This window comes from Lynx rufus, unplaced genomic scaffold (assembly GCF_022079265.1).
Source record: "Lynx rufus isolate CCGP_SWC_20201006 ecotype Redwood Valley unplaced genomic scaffold, mLynRuf1.p SCAF_4, whole genome shotgun sequence".
NCBI lineage: Eukaryota > Metazoa > Chordata > Mammalia > Carnivora > Felidae > Lynx > Lynx rufus.
The window spans coordinates 85,196,523-85,217,952 of record NW_025814856.1 but is presented as its reverse complement, the minus strand read 5'-3'; positions in this window follow the sequence as shown (position 1 = coordinate 85,217,952).

Genomic DNA, 21,430 nt, shown 5'->3' with positions numbered 1-21,430 from the left:
ACATAAAGTTTTCAGTAAAATTTTAGTAAGTGTTTGAAAAAAATGAATGTCAAACAACCTAAGGACAGGTTACACAACTAAATAGCAAATTAAAAATAAACAGAGGGACACCTGGATGGCTCAGTCAGCTAAGCCTCTGATTCTTGATTTTGGCTCAGGTCATGATCTCATGGTTTATGAGTTCAAGCCCCATATCGGGCTTTGCGCTCACAGTGTAGAGCCTGCTTGGAATTCTGTCTTTATTTCTCTTTCTCTGCTCCTCCACTGCTTGTGTTCTTTCTCCCTCTCTCTAAATAAATTAACTTTAAAGTAAATAAAAATAAGCAATAAATTTACCAAAGAAAAAACCAAAAAGGTAATATAAATTCAGAAGTTAAAGTTGTGCATTAACTGTACTGTGATAGACAACAGGCCCAGATGGCTGATCTCCCAGGTAAATGGCCTTTTTCCTACACCAGCCTGACACTTTAATCCTTTTCTTTTCATCTTGCATGAAAAACATGTCAGAGATGCCAATGTCTTTTAAAGGAAGTTAGTATCTCTTCATTTGTCAGCATTCTGCATACTTTGTTCCTCAAGCACTTAGCTTTACAAAATTTTAATAAACATGTCATACAAAACTGTTCTCTGGTCAAATAAGTTTGGGATGTACTAGGTTAAATTAAGCAATTTTCTTTAGTGCAGGCACATTCATAATTTCTATTATGCTAACCTACTTTGTAAATCTCCAAAAATCTTTTTTGAGAGCCATCTTGCAATATTAATTGTCAATATATTGAAACAGCTTGAGAAATATTAGTTTAAAAGTATTAGTAGATTTTTTATGCCAAGAAAGTTGAGGGGGAAAAAAGAGGGGTGTTGCAGAGAGATTTCTTCCATCCCACAGGAAACTAATTCATCAGAGTTATGTTCTGAACTATGTAAACTTTGTGGGATTAAAAAAAAAGCCTACATATATAAATTTATACATTATCAAGGCTATTTAAAAGTGTGCATTAAGTGCATACAGTATACAATATGATACATATAAGATATTCATCTTTCTATAACTACACTCTTGTGGGACATACAGTTCACTGTGGTGTATAGATGTTCTGAATTGTAAAGACTATAAATATTCAACAGTTCAGAGAAAGATGAGGAACAATATGTCAGGTGAAATAGACAAGGAAAACATAAAGATGTAATTGGCCCTGAGGGAAAATAGTATGACACCTTTTGGGAGTCTTGGAACTTAGGGTTCAATTTATATTGAACACAGTGGAAGGCACCATTCATTTCCAAAGTTAGGCTTTGAGTGTCACTGGGTAGCTTTAGTGGGTACCTCTACCCTGTGTGCAACATTTATACTTAAAATCCTCCCAGGAGAAAAGGTACTGACACCTGATGACTGGGATTTGAAGGCATGAAACCCTAACTGACTGTCTAGAGTGGAACTGGCTGAATGAGTCTTGCTTTCCTCAGGCTTGAATTCCTCAGAAAGAAATTCCTCTCAGTAAGGGAAGCTTAGCCATCGAGCAATGCTTCAGTGTGCCAAGGTCTAAGTGATCAGAGGAAAGTGTCTTTTCAGGCCCCTTGTGCTATTAATTGTGTAACTTTTCTGAGCGGCCATTCTGGCACTGAAGGAAAACTTAGAGACTGATAATTTGAAGGTTCGTGCCGTAAGAACCATTTCAGGTTTCTGTTATACGTGGAAACATGGAAGTCTTTAGTGTAGTATCTGTAACTGGGCTTATTTTAGAGGGCCTAGAGGACTCTGTGTGTGTGTGTGTGTATGTGTGTGTGTGTGTGTGTGCTCATGTGTGTGCATGTACATGCACACATGTTCATAATTCATTACTCTTTCCACTGAGGAAATGTTCTTCTTCCTTTCATCGTGGTTCTGAGGGGGCCTGTCAATCACATAGTCTCACCTTCTCCTAACCACAAAGTTTGGCCTAGTTCATCAGGATAGCTTATCTAGTCAATGACTTTGATACTCCAAGGGGTAGACTTGTAATCCTAGCAGGACATATCTGAGTTCTTCGTGAGATTAGATAAATATTGGGAAACAGAGAGGCTCTCTTTCTATCAGTTCATAAACTATGGAGATAATGGCCTGAGGCTGACAGCTATTCTTTCTTATCATGTGGAAAAGCTTAAATAAGAATAAATTTGTCTTGTAGAGGGAGGCAGAGCCCAGAGACAGAGAAACTGAGTCAGATAGCTTTTTTAGAGACCCTGGATTGAAGTGCACTCAAAGTCTACCTCATGCTTTCACTTCCCAGGTGTATGAATCAATGTTTATTTACTTATTTGCTTATTTAAGGGATCTTGAATTTTCTTTTGGTTCCTTTTAGAAAGAGGCTTTTACTAATGGCTAGACATTTTTACAAGAAGGAGGCAGGAAATGGATGAGGTCACTGGCAGAAGTTTTCACCAGGATCTTGGGGAGCATGGCTTTAGGGATTCAGGAAGAGATATTTGATGTTTAGGTGAGCCACAGACTTGAAGAATTGCTTAGGGCTTCCAGCAAAGTTAGCAGTGATGTTTTATGTCCAGCTTCACCATTAGGAAGAACAGCCTTCAGTCACTGGTGATGTCACATGGGCCATGCTCAACTAATGAAAGAAAGGGGTTTGGAAATGAAGTTTGACCTCTAGGAACCTGACCTGAAGTAATGCTTCCTTGGAGTCTGAAGGGTAAGTCCAGAGACAAATATTTGATAATTCGTCACAAACAAACGTTAGAAATTCCTAAAAAAATGGAAGTCCTTACAAATACTGGAATTTCTGTAATCAAGATTGGTGGAGGCTTGTAGCAATTATGATTTAAGATACAGTTTTAAGTATAACTTCAGACTACTTATATAGAGAAAGAAATTAGGAGAGGTCATTCTAAAGAGAAGGAAATACTGACAGTGAAATCTTGACATATTCATAAGACTATGAGAACATCAGACTGACAAGACAAGGTGAAAAATTTGGAGGAGGTTGTGAGAAATAAGGCTGGCTAATTATAAGAAGGATGTGTTATGGTGCAGCTTGTCAGAGAAGTTTAAGTCACATTTAGTATAAAATAGGGGATAAGAGAAGGGTTCTTATATCACCAAGTGGTATAAATTCAGCAACACCGGTTTAACTTGCTTGCATTATAAATACAATCACACTTTTTCTGTTCTAGTTAGTTGTTTGAGTTTTCAAGCTTCATTCTAGAAGTTCCTTTATTTCCTTTTTTAAGATGTCCTGCTGCACTCCCACCCCAACCCCACACTGAATTGTCGAAGAATTAAAAGGCTTACTCAGTGCAAAGGAGATTAGTTCTGCTTCAAACACCACACAGGGAGAGATGACTGTAAGGTCAGACTGGCCCACATCCACCATTGGTTGGGTCACAGGCATCTCACACAGTTGGATGATGCCCTTGCTGGTCCAGATACCTGCACAGGATGGACTGGTGACCAGTTTTCAGCTTCAAGGGTATAGAACTTAGGTAAATATTTATTTTCCCAGATGTTATTTCCAAAAACAGGACACCATATACTGCAAGGGCTGGGTCTCAACTCACGCTGCCTCACAAGGATGCTAGAGCAGAGGAATGTTCTTTGAGGGTAAACTCAAAATTCCACAAGCTCTGCCTCCCAGCACTGATCATGGAGTACATTTTTGCTGCCCTGTTGCAAATTGGCTACAACTTGAACAATACCAAGTGTTCTTGGGATTGTGAATAAACTGCAAGTTTTACACAATGCTGGTAGGAGTACAAACTGCTACACTCATCTTGAAAAACAATTTCACATTTAGCAAAGTTCAAGCTGTGACTATGCTTGTGCTCCATAATTCTGCTTCCTAAATATAAGCTCAAGGTGAGCATGTTCATGGCAGTATTGATGAAAGAAGGGGACATTAAAATGTTCAACAATGAAGAATGACTACATAAATTATGATATGGTTTTACAATGGATTAGAGTTCAGTGACAATAAACAAGAATTACACATGTCAACATGGATAAATCTCACAATGTTGAGCAACAACAAAAGAAGCAATTTGTAACAGAACACATGCAATTTGAGGCCGTATATCATATATCATTTCAAAAAATATGAAAAACTAAGCAATATATAGTTAAAAACTATGTACATGTGTGATAATAAAGTAACACAAGGATTGATAAAAACAAACGTCAGGATCCAGATTAGTTCCGGAGAGGATGGAGAGAGCTATGCTCAGGGTTAGGCATGTGGGGGGCTCCAAAGATATTAACTTCATATAATACAACACAGTGTCTGTTTGATTCTTTTTTTTAAATTTTTTTTAATGTTTATTTATTTTTGAGACAGAGAGAGACAGAGCATGAACAGGGAAGGGTCCGAGAGAGAGGGAGACACAGAATCCAAAGCAGGCTCCAGGCTCTGAGCTGTCAACACAGAGCCTGATGTGGGGCTTGAACTCATGGACCGTGAGATCATGACCTGAGCCAAAGTCAGACGCTCGACCAACTGAGCCACCCAGGTGCCCCAACACAGTGTCTGTTTTATTCTTTAAACCATGCAGCTACACTGTATGTTTTGCACACACCTATCTACATAAAAACACATATAGGATTTCATAATTAAAATAAACAATTCTTGATCATTTAAGTGAGCTCTGTAGCTCTCTAAGTACAAGGCCAGTCCAAAAATCTTCTTGGCTCTGTCTTGACTCCCTGGTTTGCAAAACTCTATGGAGGTGAAGAATCATTAGCATGAGAGTCTCAGGGACTTTCTGAGAGTGGAAGGGCCAAAATAGCAACTCCTCCCTAGCACTTCTCTGCAAGCAACCACAGATACTTGTGACCAGACCATGAGATACTGGGAGAGCCTCCTTATACAAAAGCCTTCCTGTGGACAATGACCACTCACATCTTCTTCCAGAAGTTTTACCTCCAGGTCTCTCCCTTTCAGGTGCCCATGGGTCAAGAGTGTCCACCTGTGTACCCATCTACTCTACATTTGTTCAACATTTGTTCACTTGTTGCTTCTTTTCTCTCTTAAGGCACATGGTAATAGAGAAGAAATGGGGTGAGAAAAAGACAAAGAGAAAAGGAAATACTTCAAAAATACTGTTCTAAATATACTCATTGTGTCCCCGTAGGTGTTTGAGAGGGATAGAGCCTCCCTTACTCAATAAGTATAGCAAATGTAAAAAAAAGTTTTGTTTTGCATCAGGACTTACCAGAATCTTTAAAACTCTAAGAGGAGGATCCAGTACACTATTTATTTTCAAATTCAAAAAAGTCCTTTTCCACATATCTTTCTTGAATAATACTATGTTCTGTCTCCACAGAACATAATTCAAATCCTGAGTTTGAATTATGACCAATAATGTTTTCATAATAAAAGGAAAACAAGTTATCTATTACACTTTTTCTACATGAAATATTAATACTAAAATATTTTAATTGAATTCTCCTACTTTCTACAATGGATTCTTTGTTGATACGTGTGCAGCCAATTCTCTATGGTAAATACTGTAGTTTAGTGAATATTTTCTCGATATAATCACCTTAAAAAAAAAAAAAAACTTACCTCATGCTTTCTCTCCCAATACTGAATGAGTGTCTGCCCTGTATTAGGTACTATGTTAGTGCTGGGGACACAGTAGTGAAAAGTATAGACATAATTACTGTTCTAATGGAGCTTATATGTAAGAAAAATAAATTATTAGAAATTAATCCCCTCTCTATCAAGTGCACCTAATAGTAAAATAAGGAATAAAATTTTAAGGCCAATTTAAGGTGATTTTTAGCCCCAAATATTTTTTTCAACTTATTATAACTCTATTCAAGTAATAGCCTGAATTAGTTACTGGATTTCATTATTTGAAAAAAATTAAAAGTAAAAAATATTGGGGCGCCTGGGTGGCTCAGTTGGTCGAACATCTGACTTCCACTCAGGTTATGATCTCGCGGTTTGTGGGTTCAAGCCCTGCATACAGCTCTGTGCTGACAGCTCTGTGCTGGCTCCCTTTCTCTCTCTGCCCCTCCCCTGCTCACAATCTGTCAATCTCTCTCAAAAATAAATAAACATTTAAAAAATTAAAAAAAAAATAAAAGTAAAAAATACTGCTCAGGGAAGAAAAAGTCATCATATGAGAAAAACATTTATTTAGAGTTTTGGATTTAGTTAGTCCCTGCTCAAACATCCCTCTTCTGTTACTAGCAGTACATTGCATCCCAGGACAGAAACACCTTTATCCCTCTAGGCTTTTAATTATTGTATTTGCCTTTTGTTACCTGAAATTTTATGTAAATATAAGTCAAATAAATTGAGGAGTCAAATTATCAATGCCATTGAGAATATAAGATTTAACATAATTGATGAAAATAATGATGGAAAAATACTGTAATCAAATCTGAGATAGAAATAATGACCTGGCAGAATAAGTCATGATAAAAAAAAAATAAAGAAAAATACTTATAAGAATAACAATATGAATTACTCAGGGATGAATTAAGAGAGATGCTTGAAAAATTTGGTAAGCCCTGTAATGTATTTTCAAAATGCCTCTTTAAGATCATTCTGTAAAAACAAAATGTGAAGGCAGTCATACTCTATCACATTTATTTATTTATTTATTTATTTATCTATTTATCTATTTATTTATTATTTATTTGGAAAATACTATACCAAAAGTATATGTTGCTTTACTCTCTGTTCACCAAATTAGAGCACAATTAAAATGTAATCTAAATGCTATTTAATATAAGTTATGTGTATTTTTCAGAATCTTACATTTCATCTGTCAGGAAAATACCCAGGCAACTTTATCATTATATATTATACATTTTTCTCTCTGTTTTAAAAGGATTCACTTTAAAAGGCTTTTCCATTGTCAGTTATTCTCATATAAGGAAGATTTCCTACACTGGGTATTCTCCTAGTTTAAACATATACTTGAAAGTCACACTAAAGTATAGAGCCCTATTTTCTCAGTAAATGACTTCCTAATTCCACTTTTGGAAATTGCAGTTAGCTGACTTAGCCATGTGTCTGAGGTGGCTAAAATATTGAACCTTTCATTTTTAATAGGATGGTATTTAGCTCCAAGGACTATGTTCTTGACACCAAAGCAATGAATACAATAAGTCTCTGTGGTAGACAGAATAATGGCTCCCCAAAGATGTCTATGATCTAATCCCTGGAACCAGTAGATACATTATATAGCATAGGGAAATTGAGCATGGGGGAGAATAGCCTGGCTTATCCAGGTGGGCCCAATGTAATCACAAGAGTCCCTATCAGAGGGAGGCAGGAGGGTCGAAATATTTATGGAAAATAAAAGGATGGAAGCTGAGGTCAGAGAAGAGAGGTTAGGCTGTAGGAAGAAAGGGGCCTGTGAGGCAAGAAATGCAGGCAACCTTCAGAGGCTTGAAAAAGCAAGGAAATAGATTCCCCCCTAGAGCGTCCAGGTGACATGCAGTCCCATGGACCCATTTTAGACTTCTGACTCCAAAATTGTAGAATGTTTTTATTGCTTTAAGCCACTAATTTGGTGGTAATTTGCTGCAGCAAGAGGAAACCAATACAGTCTTGTTTCAATTTTTTCTGTTTTCTGCTCTGCTGAAAATGCAAAGAAAACTTAGCTTTCCCCTATTCAGGTCCCTTTTAGGAGGAGCTTGGCAAGGAACAAAGAAATGGTTTTTCTTTTCTAACTGTTCCTTTTATGGATCAGTTCAAATGTCTTTCCTCCATGAGGTCTTACATCCATCCCCTGGCCTCTTATATCCATGTGCTTTTATTTGCAGAGGCCATAGGACAGTTATGAAGGTGCAGTAAGTGACATTAATAGCCCTGCTGGGAAAACAGGGATAAACTAGAACTTTCCTGGGACAGATGATCACCCTACTTATATTTCCACCACAGTGCTCATCAGTTTTCTTTGAATTACAATTAAACACTTACTTGTCTGTCCCTCCCATCTCCTTTCTCCTTCTGCCAAAGATAAGGGAAGACTTCCTCTTCATCTCTATTCTCCATAATATATTTAGCATCATCATTGCCATTAGCATCATCACTACCATCAGTATCATGATCCTTATAATCACTAAAACTCCCATCATACTTACTATGTGTCGGGCAGATTGTCCACATCTCGTGTAATAACTCAATCCTTACAACAACTGTAGAGGATGGCATTAATGTTATCCTCAGTTGATAGAGAGGTTATCGAGGCTAAGTTATATGCTCAAGATCACACAATGGAAGGTGGTAGAACCAGGATTCCATTTCAGAGAGTCTGGCTTCTTAATCACTATTGCCTTCCCAAATAGAACTTTTCACTGACACGGTGTGTGTAGTCATTTGAAAAGTAAAGGCTGCACATGTACAGCCCTAATTGTACATGTTAATGGAAAAAGGCATTTAGGAAACAAGAAATTTCAATATAATACTTTGTGTGGTGGGGCACCTGGGCGGTTCAGTTGGTTAAGTGCCTGTCTCTTGGTTTCAGCTCGGGTCATGATCTCACAGTTTATGGGACCAGGCACCACGTCGAGCTCTGTGCTGACAGTGCAGAGCCTGCTTCGGATTCTCTCTCTCCCTCCCCTGCTTGCGCTGTCTCTGTCTCTCTTAAAATCAATAAATAAACATTTAAAAAAATTATTTGAAGCAAAACAGCTATCCATACAAAATGCTGTCCCTGATGTTTTAAGAAGTAAATTAAAATTATTAGAATTAACTTGGGGAAATAAGAGTTACTGGGAGGATCAGATGCATCTTTATTTTATTTTCCAGTTTTGTTAAGATCTACATATGACATACAGCACTGTGTAAGTGTACAGCATAATGATTCGACTTAAATATATTGTGAATTGATTAACACAGTAAGTTTAGTTAACATCCATCATTTCATGTTTCTTTAATTAAAAAGTTGTCTTCTTTGTGTGAGAAGTCTTGTGATGAGTAGAATCCACTCCCTTAACAACTGTCAAATATACCAGACAGCAGTGTTAACTATGTTCATTATGTTGCACATCATATCCCTGGTATTTATTTATAACCGGAGGTTTATACCTTTTGACCACCTACATCCAATTGCCCTTCCCCACACCACTCATGTCTAGTAACCACAAATCTGATCTCTTTTTCAAAAAGTTTGGTTGGTTGTTTTTATTTTTCTCTTCTTTTTTTTATTTTTTTTTTAGATTCTCCATCAAAGTGAGATCATGTAGTATTTGCCTTTCTCTAACCTGTTTCACTAATCATAACCTGAAGGTTATATCACAAATGGCAGGATTTCTTTCTTTTTTATGGGTGAATAATAGGCCATCATTTGTGTGTGTGTGTGTGTGTGTGTGTGTGTGAGTGTGTGTGTCTGCACACATGCACCACATTGTCTTTGTCCATTCATCCATCAGTGGTTAAGTTTGCTTCCATGTCTTGATTATTGTAAATAATACTGCTAGTAACATGGGGCACAGACATTTCTTCCACACAGTGTTTTCATTTCTTTTATATAAATTTCCAGAAATGGAATTGTGGGATCATATGGTAGTTCAATATTTAATTGTTGAGGAAACCCCATACTGTTTTCCATAGTGTTTGTAAAAATGTACAGTCCCACCAACAGTGCACAAAGGTTACCTTTCTGCAACATCCTTGCCAGCACTTATCTCTTCTTCTTGATGACAGATTTCTCATCGTGGTTTTAATTTGCCTTTCCCTTATGATTAGTAACGTTGAACACTTTTCCGTGTTCATGTGGGTCATTCATATCTTCTTTGGAAAAATGTCTCTTCAGGTCCTTTGCCCATTAATTGGGTTATTTGGGGTTTTTGTTGTTGTTGTTACTGAGTTGTCTGAGTTCTTGATATATTTTGGATATCATGCCTTTATAAGTTATATGGCTTGCAAATATGTTTTCCCATTATGTAGTGTGTACTTTCATTTTGTTGATGCATTTTTTTTGCTTTCCATCAACGTTTTAGTTTGTTTGTAGTCCCACTTGTTATTTTTTTTTTATTTTGTTATTCGTGTTTTAGGTGTCCTATTTAAAAAAATCATTGCTAACGCTGATGTCAAGGAGCTTACTGCCTATGATTTTTTCTAAAAGTTTTATGGTTTCAGGTCTTATATTTAAATCTTCAATCCATTTTAGTTAATTTTTGTGAGTAGTGTAAGATGGGTTGTCTAGTTTCACTCTTTTACACATGAATACTAATATTCCTAGCACCGTTTTTTGACAGGACTGTCTTTTCTTTATGGAGTATTCTTGGCTCCCTTTCAAATATTAGTTGTCTTTATATGAATGTGTTTATTTCTAGGCTCCCCATTCTGTTCCTGAGATCCGTATGTCTGTTTTTATGCCAGTACATATAATTTTGATTACTGTAGCTTTACAATATAGCTTGAAATCAGGAAGTGTGATGTCTCCTCCTTCTTCTTACCAGGATTGCTTTGGCTATTTGGGGTCCTTGGGATTCCAGAAAAATTTTAGGGTTGCTTTTTCTACTTCTGTAACAAATGCCATTGGAATCTTAAGACAGATTGATTTAAATCTATAGATGGCTTTGGGCAATATGGACATTTTAACAATATTAATTCTTTTGATCCATGAACAAAGGATCCTTTCCATTTATTTGTGTCTTCTTTGATTTCTTTCATCAATGCCTTGTAGTTTTCAATATAGTGAACTTTTATCCCTGCAGTTAAATTTATTCCTAGGCATTTTATTGTTTCTCATGCTAACATAAATGGGATGATTATTTAATTTTCAAGTAATTTGTTAGTATATAAAAATGCTTGTTTTGCTTGTTAATTTGTATCCTAAAACTTTATAGAACTTGTTGATTAAATCTAACAGCTTTTTGGTGCTGTCTTCTAGGATTTCCTATATATAAAATCATGTCATGTGCAAATAAAGACAATTTTACTTCTACCTTTCCATTTCTGATGCCTCTTACTTATTTTTCTTGCCTAGTTGCCCTGGCTAGGATTTTCAGTACTGTGTTACATGGGTGTGGAGAGTGGGTATTCTTGCCTTATTCCTAATCTTAGAGAAAAGCTTTCAGCCTTTCACCATTATGTTAGCTGTGGGCTTGTCATGTATGGTTTTTATTATATTGAGGCACATTTCTTTCACACCTAATTTGTTAAAAGTTTTTATCATGAATGGATGTTGAATTTTATCATAAGCCTTTTCTGCATCTGAAATGATCACATGATTCTTTTATTCTATTAATGGGATGTACCACATTGACTGATGTGTGTATTTTGAACAGTCCTTACATCCCAAGGATAAATTTCACCTGATCATGGTGAATAATTCTTTAAATGTACTACTGAATAAGATTTGCTAGTATTTCACTGATAACTTTTATATCTGTATTCATCAGGGATACTGGACTGTAGTGTATTTTTTTTCTTCCTAGTGGTGTCATTTTCTGGCATTAGTATCAGGATAGGGCTAGCATCATAAAATGCATTTGAGAATATTCCCTTCTCTTTGATTTTCTGGAAGAGTTTGAGAAGGATTATTGTTGATTCTTCCTTAAATGTTTGGTGAAATTCACTAAGGAAGCCATCTGCTCCTTGGTTCTTCTTAGTTGGCAGATTTTTTATTGCTGATTCAATATCCTTACTAGTAATTGGTCTGTAGAGATTTTCTATTTCTTTCTGGTTCAGTCTTGGTACATGGTATGCTTCTAGGAATTTTTCCATTTTTTTCTAGGTTGTCCAGTTTGTTGACATATCGTTGTTCATCAAAGCCTCTTATGACTCTTTGTTTTCTTATGATATCATTAGAGTGTCCTCATCATCTTTTATATTTTGTTGATTTGAGCCTTTTCTCTTTTCTCTTTGGTTAGTTTAACTAAAGTTTGCCAATTTTATCTTTTTAAAAGAAATAACTCCAAGTGTTAATATTTTCTTTGGTTTTCTTCCTATTATATTTATTTTTCTTACAATCTTTATTTCCTTCATTCTGCTAACTTTTATGCTCCATTTGTTCTACTTTTACTAGTTCCTTGAGGCATAGATTTAGGGTGTCAATTTGAAATCTTTCTTATTTCTTAATGTAGCCATTTATTGTTATGAACTTCCCTCTTAGAATTATATTCACTGCATTCCATAAGTTTTGGTATGATGTTTTTCTATTTTCATTGTTATCAATAAGGTTTCTTATTTTCCCTTTAATCTCTTCTTTTATCAATTGGTCATTTAGGAGAGTGTTGTTTAATTCCCGTGTGTTCTTGAGTTTTTCTGTTTTCCTCCTGTTATTGATTTCTAGTTTCATACCATTAGAGCAAGAGAAGATACTTGGTATAATTTTTGTCTTCTTGAATTTACTAAGACTTGTTGTGTGACCTAAAAAATGGTCTGTCATAGAAAACATTTCTTCTCTTCAAAAGAATCTTTTCTCCTATTCCCAGGTAGAATGTTCTGTATATGTCTGGAAGGTCCGTTTGGCCTACGGTATTGTTAATATTCACTTTTTTCTTGTTGATTCTCTGGATGATCTGCCCATTGTTAAGAATCGGGTTTTAATGTTTCCAACTGTCATATTGTTGTTTATTTTTCCTTTATACCTCTGTTAGTTTTTGCTATATCCATGGGTACTTCAATGTTGGGCACATAAATATTATAATTGTTATATCTTCTAGACGTTTTGACTCCTTTATCATTATATAATGACCTTCTTTGTTTATTTTTACCATTTTTAGTTTAAAGTCTATTTTGTGTGATATAAATATAGCCACTTTTCTTTTGGTTTACCATTTGCTTGAAATGTCTTTTTCTATCCTTCATTCTAAGTCCCTATGTCTTTTAAAGCTAAAGTGGTCTCTTGTAGACAGCATATCACTGGATCTTTTGTCTTAGATCAGACATTCTGTGTCTTTTGATTAGAGAATTTAATCCATTCAGGTATTAAGTAAATGTTGATGGTTAAGGACTTGCTGTTGCCATTTTATTAATAGTTTTCCAGCTTTTCTAGATCTGTTGTAGAGTTTGTTTTTTCTTATTTCTTGTCCTGCCTTTTTTTGTGTGTGTTTTCATGTCTCTTGGGTTTCAATATGCTTTAACTACTTTATCATATTCTTTTGTGTATTTATTATAGGTTTTTGCCTTGTGGTTTTCATGAGCCTTATATAAAACACCTTAAAATTATAATACTCTATTTTAAACGGATAATTTAATTTGGTAGAATTCTTAAAGTTTATACTTTATTTCTCCTCCCCCTTATATTTTAATTTATTGATATTACTGCATTCATATTTGATATTGTGAATCTAATAACAGATTATTGTAGCTGTGATTATTTTTCCATTTGTTTTTAAACTTTTAAAAAACAGTTGTAAGTAAACTATACATCACCATTTACCATATTGCAGAATCAAACTCTATATACTTATTAATGGCAATGAATTTACATTCCCTTCTTATATTTTTATGATGTTAATTAGTATGATTTTACTTCCACTCAACTCCCTTTAGCATTTCTTGTAAGGCAAGAATGGTGATGAATTCCTTTAGCTTCTGTTTATTCTGGCGAGTCTTTATCTCTCCATTTCTGAAGAACAGCTTTGCCAGGGATAGAATTCTTGGCTGACAGTTTCTTTCCCTTCAATATTTTAAATATATCATCTCATTCTCTCCTGACCTAATAGTTTCTGTTGAGAAAGCCATCAGTACCTTTATGGGAGTTCCCTTATATGTAACTTTTCTCTTCTTGCTGTTTTCAAAATTCTTTCTTTGTCTTTGACTTTTGACAATTGAGTTACACTGTGTCTTCGTGTAGCCATATTAAGGTTCAACCTATTAGGGGTTCTTAGGGCCTCATGAATCTGGATGTCCATTTCTTTCCCAGGTTCTTTCCCAGGTTACTTTAAATATACTTTCTGTCTCTTTCTCTTGATCTTTTTTCTGGAATTCCCATAATGCAGATATTGTTTCTTTTGACTGTGTATTGTAAGTCCTGTAGGCTCTCTTTGCTTTGTTTCATTCTGTTTCCTTTTTGCCCTTCTAACTGGAGATTTTCAAATGTTCTGCTTTTGAGGTCACTGATTCTTCTTCACAATCAAGTCTCCTTTTGAAGTTCTCTACTCTGTTCTTCAGTTAAGTCATTGTACTTTTTTTAGCTCTAGGATTTCTGTTTGGCTTTTTTTTTTTTTTTCAACGTTTATTTATTTTTGGGACAGAGAGAGACAGAGCATGAACGGGGGAGGGGCAGAGAGAGAGGGAGACACAGAATCGGAAACAGGCTCCAGGCTCCGAGCCATCAGCCCAGAGCCTGACGCGGGGCTCGAACTCCCGGACCGCGAGATCGTGACCTGGCTGAAGTCGGACGCTTAACCGACTGCGCCACCCAGGCGCCCCTCTGTTTGGCTTCTTTTATCTCTTTTGATAGTTTCTATTTTGTTGAACTTGTCATACACAATTTTCGTAATTTCATTTAGTTGTCTCTGTGTTCTTATAGTTCACTAAACTTCTTTAAGATTATTTTGAATTCCTTATCTGACAGTTCATAGATCTCTATTACTTTAGGGTTGGAGCAATTAAAGCTTTGTTAGTTTCTTTTGTGTTTTCATGTTTAAGTGATTTTTCATGATCCTTGATTCCTTCTGTTGGTATCAGTGCATTTGAGTAAGCCATCTCCTCTTCCAGACTTTAAAGATTCACTATGGCAGAAACAGTTCTTTACCAGTCAGCTCAGTTTGGGCTTCTGGATGTGTCCACTTATAATGTGCTTTGTGAGATGGAGCTTGCTTTATCAGGGTCTATTTATGAGTGAGGCCACTGCCCAAGCTCTGAGGAGAAGTGGGGATGGTATTGCTGGCTGAGAATAGTTGGATAAAAGTCCCGGCTTTGTTTGCTGCCCAAGCAGAGGCTGTAGGGTGGGGTCTACAATTTCCTGGGTTCTGTAGCTGAGCCTACTAGATGGTCAGGATTAGGAACTATACTGCATAATAAGTAGGAATATAAATTAGCTTTCCTGCCCTGGTGGGGCAGCCGAAAAGACCCCAGGGTCTGAATGGTTCATTGTTTGGCAACCTGAGTCAGGTAAGACTATTACTGAATTCCTTGGTATTGGGGCCATCAGTTTTGTTTTGCACATGGGGAAAAAGCCCCAGTCTATGCTTTTTGTTCCAGTACGAGTGTAAGCATGGATGTTGGATGAACTATGCAGCTTCTGTGTGCAATATTGACATTCAGTGGTTAAGTGGGATGAGGCTGTATTTGGCTATGGGTGGGGTTACAAGTTAATTTTCCTGCCTGGGCAGGGTGGGAAAACTGGCTCGAAGGCCAGAAGGGCACTTTGTGGTCTTGACTCAAGTTGACCCACACCCTAAATTCTCTGGTTGAACAGGGCCAATGCATTTGTTCTGTGGATAATTGGGTCCACCTGCTGGACTCTGCTCAATGATTGCTGGGCTATACAACCTTCCAGATGTTTTTGGCCAGGCATTCTGGTAAAACAGTTTCAGGAGCTACACTTAGCATAGGGCTGGGCTATGACTCAGTGCTAGGGCCATCAAGGTCTTTATTTGAAGACCCAAATCAGGCAGACCTCTCCCTGATCAGATTGCACCACTGTTTTGGCTCTGCAGATTAGTACAGCTGCTGGTTGGGACTGCAGCTTGGGTCCCACAAGTATAAACTCAGTCATTCAAGATCTAAATGCTGGTTATTGCAAGCTCCTCCCTCCCTTCTCCATCCCAACCAGATTCCCAGTGGTCAAACCCCAAAGATCCCATCACAGTCTCTGTGGGATGAGACTGGAGTGGGAGTTCTCAAGAAATGACCCCCAAGGCTGGGGGAGCTGGATGTCTACCCTGGGTTCTCTTTCGCCACTGGAAGGATGATAGGCTCAGGGGTGACCTCTGTGCATGGTCTCTATTGGTCTCTGTTGGTCTCTATTGGTCTCTGTTGTAGAGTGGGTGCTTTAGTCTCAGCCCGGTGTTCTAGGATTCTCTCAACGTTGTCTTGTACATGAATAGATATTTGTCCTTCTTGTGAGGAGGAGGAAAGAGAGTAATGACCCATGTTGTCATTTTGGTGACATCACTTCTGTATTTTTAAGTCGCTTTTTGATTAGAGATTAACCACAGTATCTGTAAGTGGAACTGGCAGCTATATTTTCCTTAACAGGTAAAATGCTTTCCAATTGCCCTTAACAATAACTAAACAAAAGGCCTTTTTGCCAAAGCCTCAGGAAAAAGAAGGGTAGCATTTATTTAGAAAATATGGAATATTTATATGGCTTATTAGATAAACTCTTGCCACATTTGAGAAAATCATGTTGAGAAAGAGTCCTGGGCTGAGACTACCAGCCAAGTGTGTGAAGTCTTCTGCTGCTTAGTAAACAGAATAACCATGATATTGATTATCCACATACTTATTCAAAAAAAAAGGACCAGTAATAACAACAACAACAACAGAAAGGCCTAAAAGATGAAGTTCGATTCTGAGAAATCACATTGCAGGACTGATAGCTCTTCTCTATGGAAAAGTATTGCTTCCAATGTGAACCCTGGTGTGTTTAAGTAAAGGTGAGCTCATCTTATTGCTTTAGTGATACAAAGGGTAGAAACACTTGGAATTACCAGAATGCAGATGAGCATAGTGATTTGATTTTTTAAAAATGTATTCTTTTTTTTTTAATTTTGTAAATGTTTACTTATTCTTTGAGAGAGAGAGAGAGAGAGAGAGTGTATGAGCAAGGGAGGAGCAGAGAGAGAGGGAGACACAGAATCTGAAGCAGGCTCCAGGCTCCAAGCTGTCAGCACAGAGTCCAACGTGGCACTCAAACTCACAGACCACGAGATCATGACCTGAGCCGAAGTCGGACACTCAACCAACTGAGCCACCCAGGCGCCCCTTAAAAATGTATTCTTGGGGATCCTGGGAAGATGGCAGCGTAGGAGGACGCTGGGCTCACCACGAGTCCTGCTGATCACTTAGATTCCATCTACACCTGCCTAAATAACCCAGAAAACTGCCAGAAGACTAGCAGAACAGAGTCTCTGGAGCCAAGCGCAGATGAGAGGTCCACGGAAGAGGGTAGGGAGGGTAGGAAGGGCAGAGAGGCAGGTGCAGGCTCCATGGACTGGCGGGAGGGAACCAGGCAGAGGGGCGGCCCACTGGCCAAGCAAAGCCCCCAAGTCTGGCTGGCAAAAGCAGAGGGGCCAAACGGAGTGTGTTCCCACAGCAAGCGGGACTTGACATCTGGAAGGTTATAAGCTAACAGCTCTACTCGGAGAGCAGAAGGCTGGAGGACAACAGGAGCGAGAGTTGTTGAGCCCCGGACGACAGAGCTCAGCTTGGCGGGAAACAAAGGCACTCACCAGCGCCATCTCCCTCGCCCATCCCCCAGCCAAAATCCCAAAGGGAACCGGTTCCTGCCAGGGAACTTGCTTGCACCACGCAAACACCCAAAGCTGTGCTTCTGCGGATCCATCCCTCCGGCGGGTCTGACTCCTTCCCAGTGCCACAGGGCCCCTCCCGGAGCGGATCACCAAAGGAGAAGGGAGCTAAGCCTGCCCCTCCTGCCCCCGTGCACCTTGCCTACCCACGCCAGCTAATACGCCAGCTCCCCAGCATCACAAGCCTGGCAGTGTGCAAGTACCCAGACGGGCCACGCCACCCCACAGTGAATCCCGCCCCTAGGAGAGGGGAAGAGAAGGCACACACCAGTCTGACTGTGGCCCCAGCGGTGGGCTGGGGGCAGACATCAGGTCTGACTGCGGCCCCGCCCACCAACGCAAGTTATTCAAGACAGCACAGGGAAAGGGCCCCGCAGTCCCGCACCACTCCAGGGACTATCCAAAATGAGGAAAGGGAAGAATTCCCCTCAGAAAAAACGTCCAGGAAATAACAACAGCTAACGAACTGATCAAAAATGATTTAAACAATATAACAGAAAGTGAATTTAGAATAATAGTCATAAAATTAATCGCTGGGCTTGAAAACAGTATAAAGGACAGCAGAGAATCTCTTGCTACAGAGATCAAGGGACTAAGGAACAGACAGGAGGAGCTAAAAAATGCTATCAACAAGTTGCAAAATAAAATGGAGACAACTACGGCTTGGATTGAAGAGGCAGAGGAGAGACTAGGTGAACTAGAAGATAAAATTATGGAAAAAGAGGAAGCTGAGAAAAAGAGAGATAAAAAAATTCAGGAGTATGAGGGGAAAATTAGAGAACTAAGTGATGCACTAAAGAGAAATAATATATGCATAATTGGTATTCCAGAAGAGGAAGAGAGAGGAAAGGTGCTGAAGGTGTACTTGAAGAAATAATAGCTGAGAACTTCCCGGATCTGGGGAAGGAAAAAGGCATTGAAATCCAAGAGGCACAGAGAACTCCCTTCAGACGTAACTTGAATCGATCTTCTGCATGATATATCATAGTGAAACTGGCAAAATACAAGGATAAAGAGAAAATTCTGAAAGAAGCTAGAGATAAACGTGCTCTAACATATAAAAGGAGACCTATAAGACTCATGACTGATCTCTCTACTGAAACTTGGCAGGCCAGAAAGGATTGGCACGAGATCTTCAACGTGCTGAACAGAAAAATTATGCAGCCGAGAATCCTTTATCCAGCAAGTCTGTCATTTAGAATAGAAGGAGAGATAAAGGTCTTCCCAAACAAACAAAAACTGGAGGAATTCGTCACCACTAAACCAGCCCTACAAGAGATGCTAAGGGGGATCCTGTGAGACAAAGTACTAGAGACATTGCTACAAGAATGAAACCTACGGACATCACAATGACTCTAAACCCGTATCTTTCGATAATAACACTGAATGTAAATGGACTAAATGCGCCAACCAAAAGACACAGGGTATCAGAATGGATAAAAAAAACAAGACCCATATATTTGCTGTCTACAAGAGACTCATTTTAGACCTGAGGACACCTTCAGATTGAGAGTGAGGGGATGGAGAACTATTTATCATGCTACTGGAACTTAAAAGAAAGCTGGAGTAGCCATACTTATATCAGACAAACTAGACTTTAAATTAAAGGCTGTAACAAGAGATGAAGAAGGGCATTTATATAATAATCATAGGGTCTATCCATCAGGAAGAGCTAACAATTATAAATGTCTATGCGCCGAATACAGGAGCCCCCAAATATATAAAACAATTACTCATAAACATAAGCAACCTTATTGATAAGAATGTGGTGATTGCAGGGGACTTTAACACTCCACTTACAGAAATGGATAGATCATCTAGACACACGGTCAATAAAGAAACAAGGGCCCTGAATGATACAATGGATCAGATGGACTTGACAGATATATTTAGAACTCTGCATCCCAAAGCAACAGAATATACTTTCTTCTCGAGTGCACATGGAACATTCTCCAAGATAGATCACATACTGGGTCACAAAACAGCCCTTCATAAGTATACAAGAATTGAAATCATACCATGCATACTTTCAGATCACAATGCTATAAAGCTTGAAATCAACCACAGGAAAAAGTCTGGAAAACCTCCAAAAGCATGGAGATTAAAGAACACCCTACTAAAGAATGAATGGGTCAACCAGGCAATTAGAGAAGAAATTAAAAAATATATGGAAACAAATGAAAATGAAAATACAACAATCCAAACCCTTTGGGATGCAGCAAAGGCAGTCCTGAGAGGAAAATACATTGCAATCCAGGCCTATCTCAAGAAACAAGAAAAATCCCAAATACAAAATCTAACAGCACACCTAAAGGAAACATAAGCAGAACAGCAAAGATAGCCTAAATCCAGCAGAAGAAGAGAAATAATAAAGATCAGAGCAGAAGTAAACAATATAGAATCTAAAAAAACTGTAGAGCAGATCAACGAAACCAAGAGGTGGTTTTTTGAAAAAATAAAATTGATAAACCTCTAGCCAGGCTTCTCAAAAAGAAAAGGGAGATGAACCAAATAGTTAAAATCATGAATGAAAATGGAATTATTACAACCAATCCCTCAGAAATACAAGCAATTATGAGGGAATACTATGAAAAATTATATGCCAACACACTGGACAACCTGGAAGAAATGGACAAATTCCTAAACACCCACACCCTTCCCAAACTCAATCAGGAGGAAATAGAAAGCTTGAACAGACCCATAACCAGCAAAGAAATTGAATCAGTTATCAAAAATCTCCCAACAAATAAAGAGTCCAGGACCAGATGGCTTCCCAGGGGAGTTCTACCAGACGTTTAAAGCAGAGATAATACCTATCCTTCTCAAGCTATTCCAAGAAATAGAAAGGGAAGGAAAACTTCCAGACTCATTCTATGAAGCCAGCGTTACTTTGATTCCTAAACCAGAGACCCAGTAAAAAAAGAGAACTATAGGCCAATATCCCTGATGAATATGGATGCAATAATTCTCAATAAGATACTAGCAAATTGAATTCAACAGCATATAAAAAGAATTATTCACCATGATCAAGTGGGATTCATTCCTGGGATGCAGGGTTGGTTCAGCATTCGCAAATCAATCAATGTGATACATCACATTGATAAAAGAAAAGATAAGAACCATATGATCATGTCAGTCGATGCAGAAAAGGCCTTTGACAAAATTCAGCAATCTTAATAAAAACGCTCGAGAAAGTCGGGATAGAAGGAACATACTTAAATATCATAAAAGCCATTTATGAAAAGCCCACAGCTAACATCATCCTCAATGGGGAAAAACTGAGAGCTTTTTCCTGAGATCAGGAACACGACAGGGATGTCCACTCTCACTGCTGTTGTTTAACATAGTGTTGGAAGTGCTAGCATCGGCAATCAGACAACAAAAGGAAATAAAAGGCATCAAAATTGCAAAGATGAAGTTAAGCTTTCACTTTTTGCAGATGACATGATATTATACATGGAAAATCCAGTAGACTCCACCAGAAGTCTGCTAGAACTGATACATGAATTTAGCAGAGTTGCAGTATACAAAATCAATGTACAGAAATCAGTTTCATTCTTATGCAGTAATAGTGAAGCAACAGAAAGACAAATAAAGAAACTGATCCTATTCACAATTGCACCAAGAAGCATAAAATACCTAGGAATAAATCTAACCAAAGATGTAAAAGATCTGTATGCTGAAAACTATAGAAAGCTTATGAAGGAAATTGAAGAAGATATAAAGAAATGGAAAAACATTCCGTGCTCATGGATTGGAAGAATAAATATTGTCAAAATGTCAATACCACCCAAAGCTATCTACACATTCAATGCAATCCCAATCAAAATGGCACCAGCATTCTTCTCGAAACTAGAACAAGCAATCCTAAAATTCATATGGAACCACAAAAGGCCCCGAATAGCCAAAGTAATTCTGAAGAAGAAGACCAAAGCAGGAGGCATCACAATCCCAGACTTTAGCCTCTACTACAAAGCTGTCATCATCAAGACAGCATGGTATTGGCACAGAAACAAACACATAGAACAATGGAATAGAATAGAAACCCCA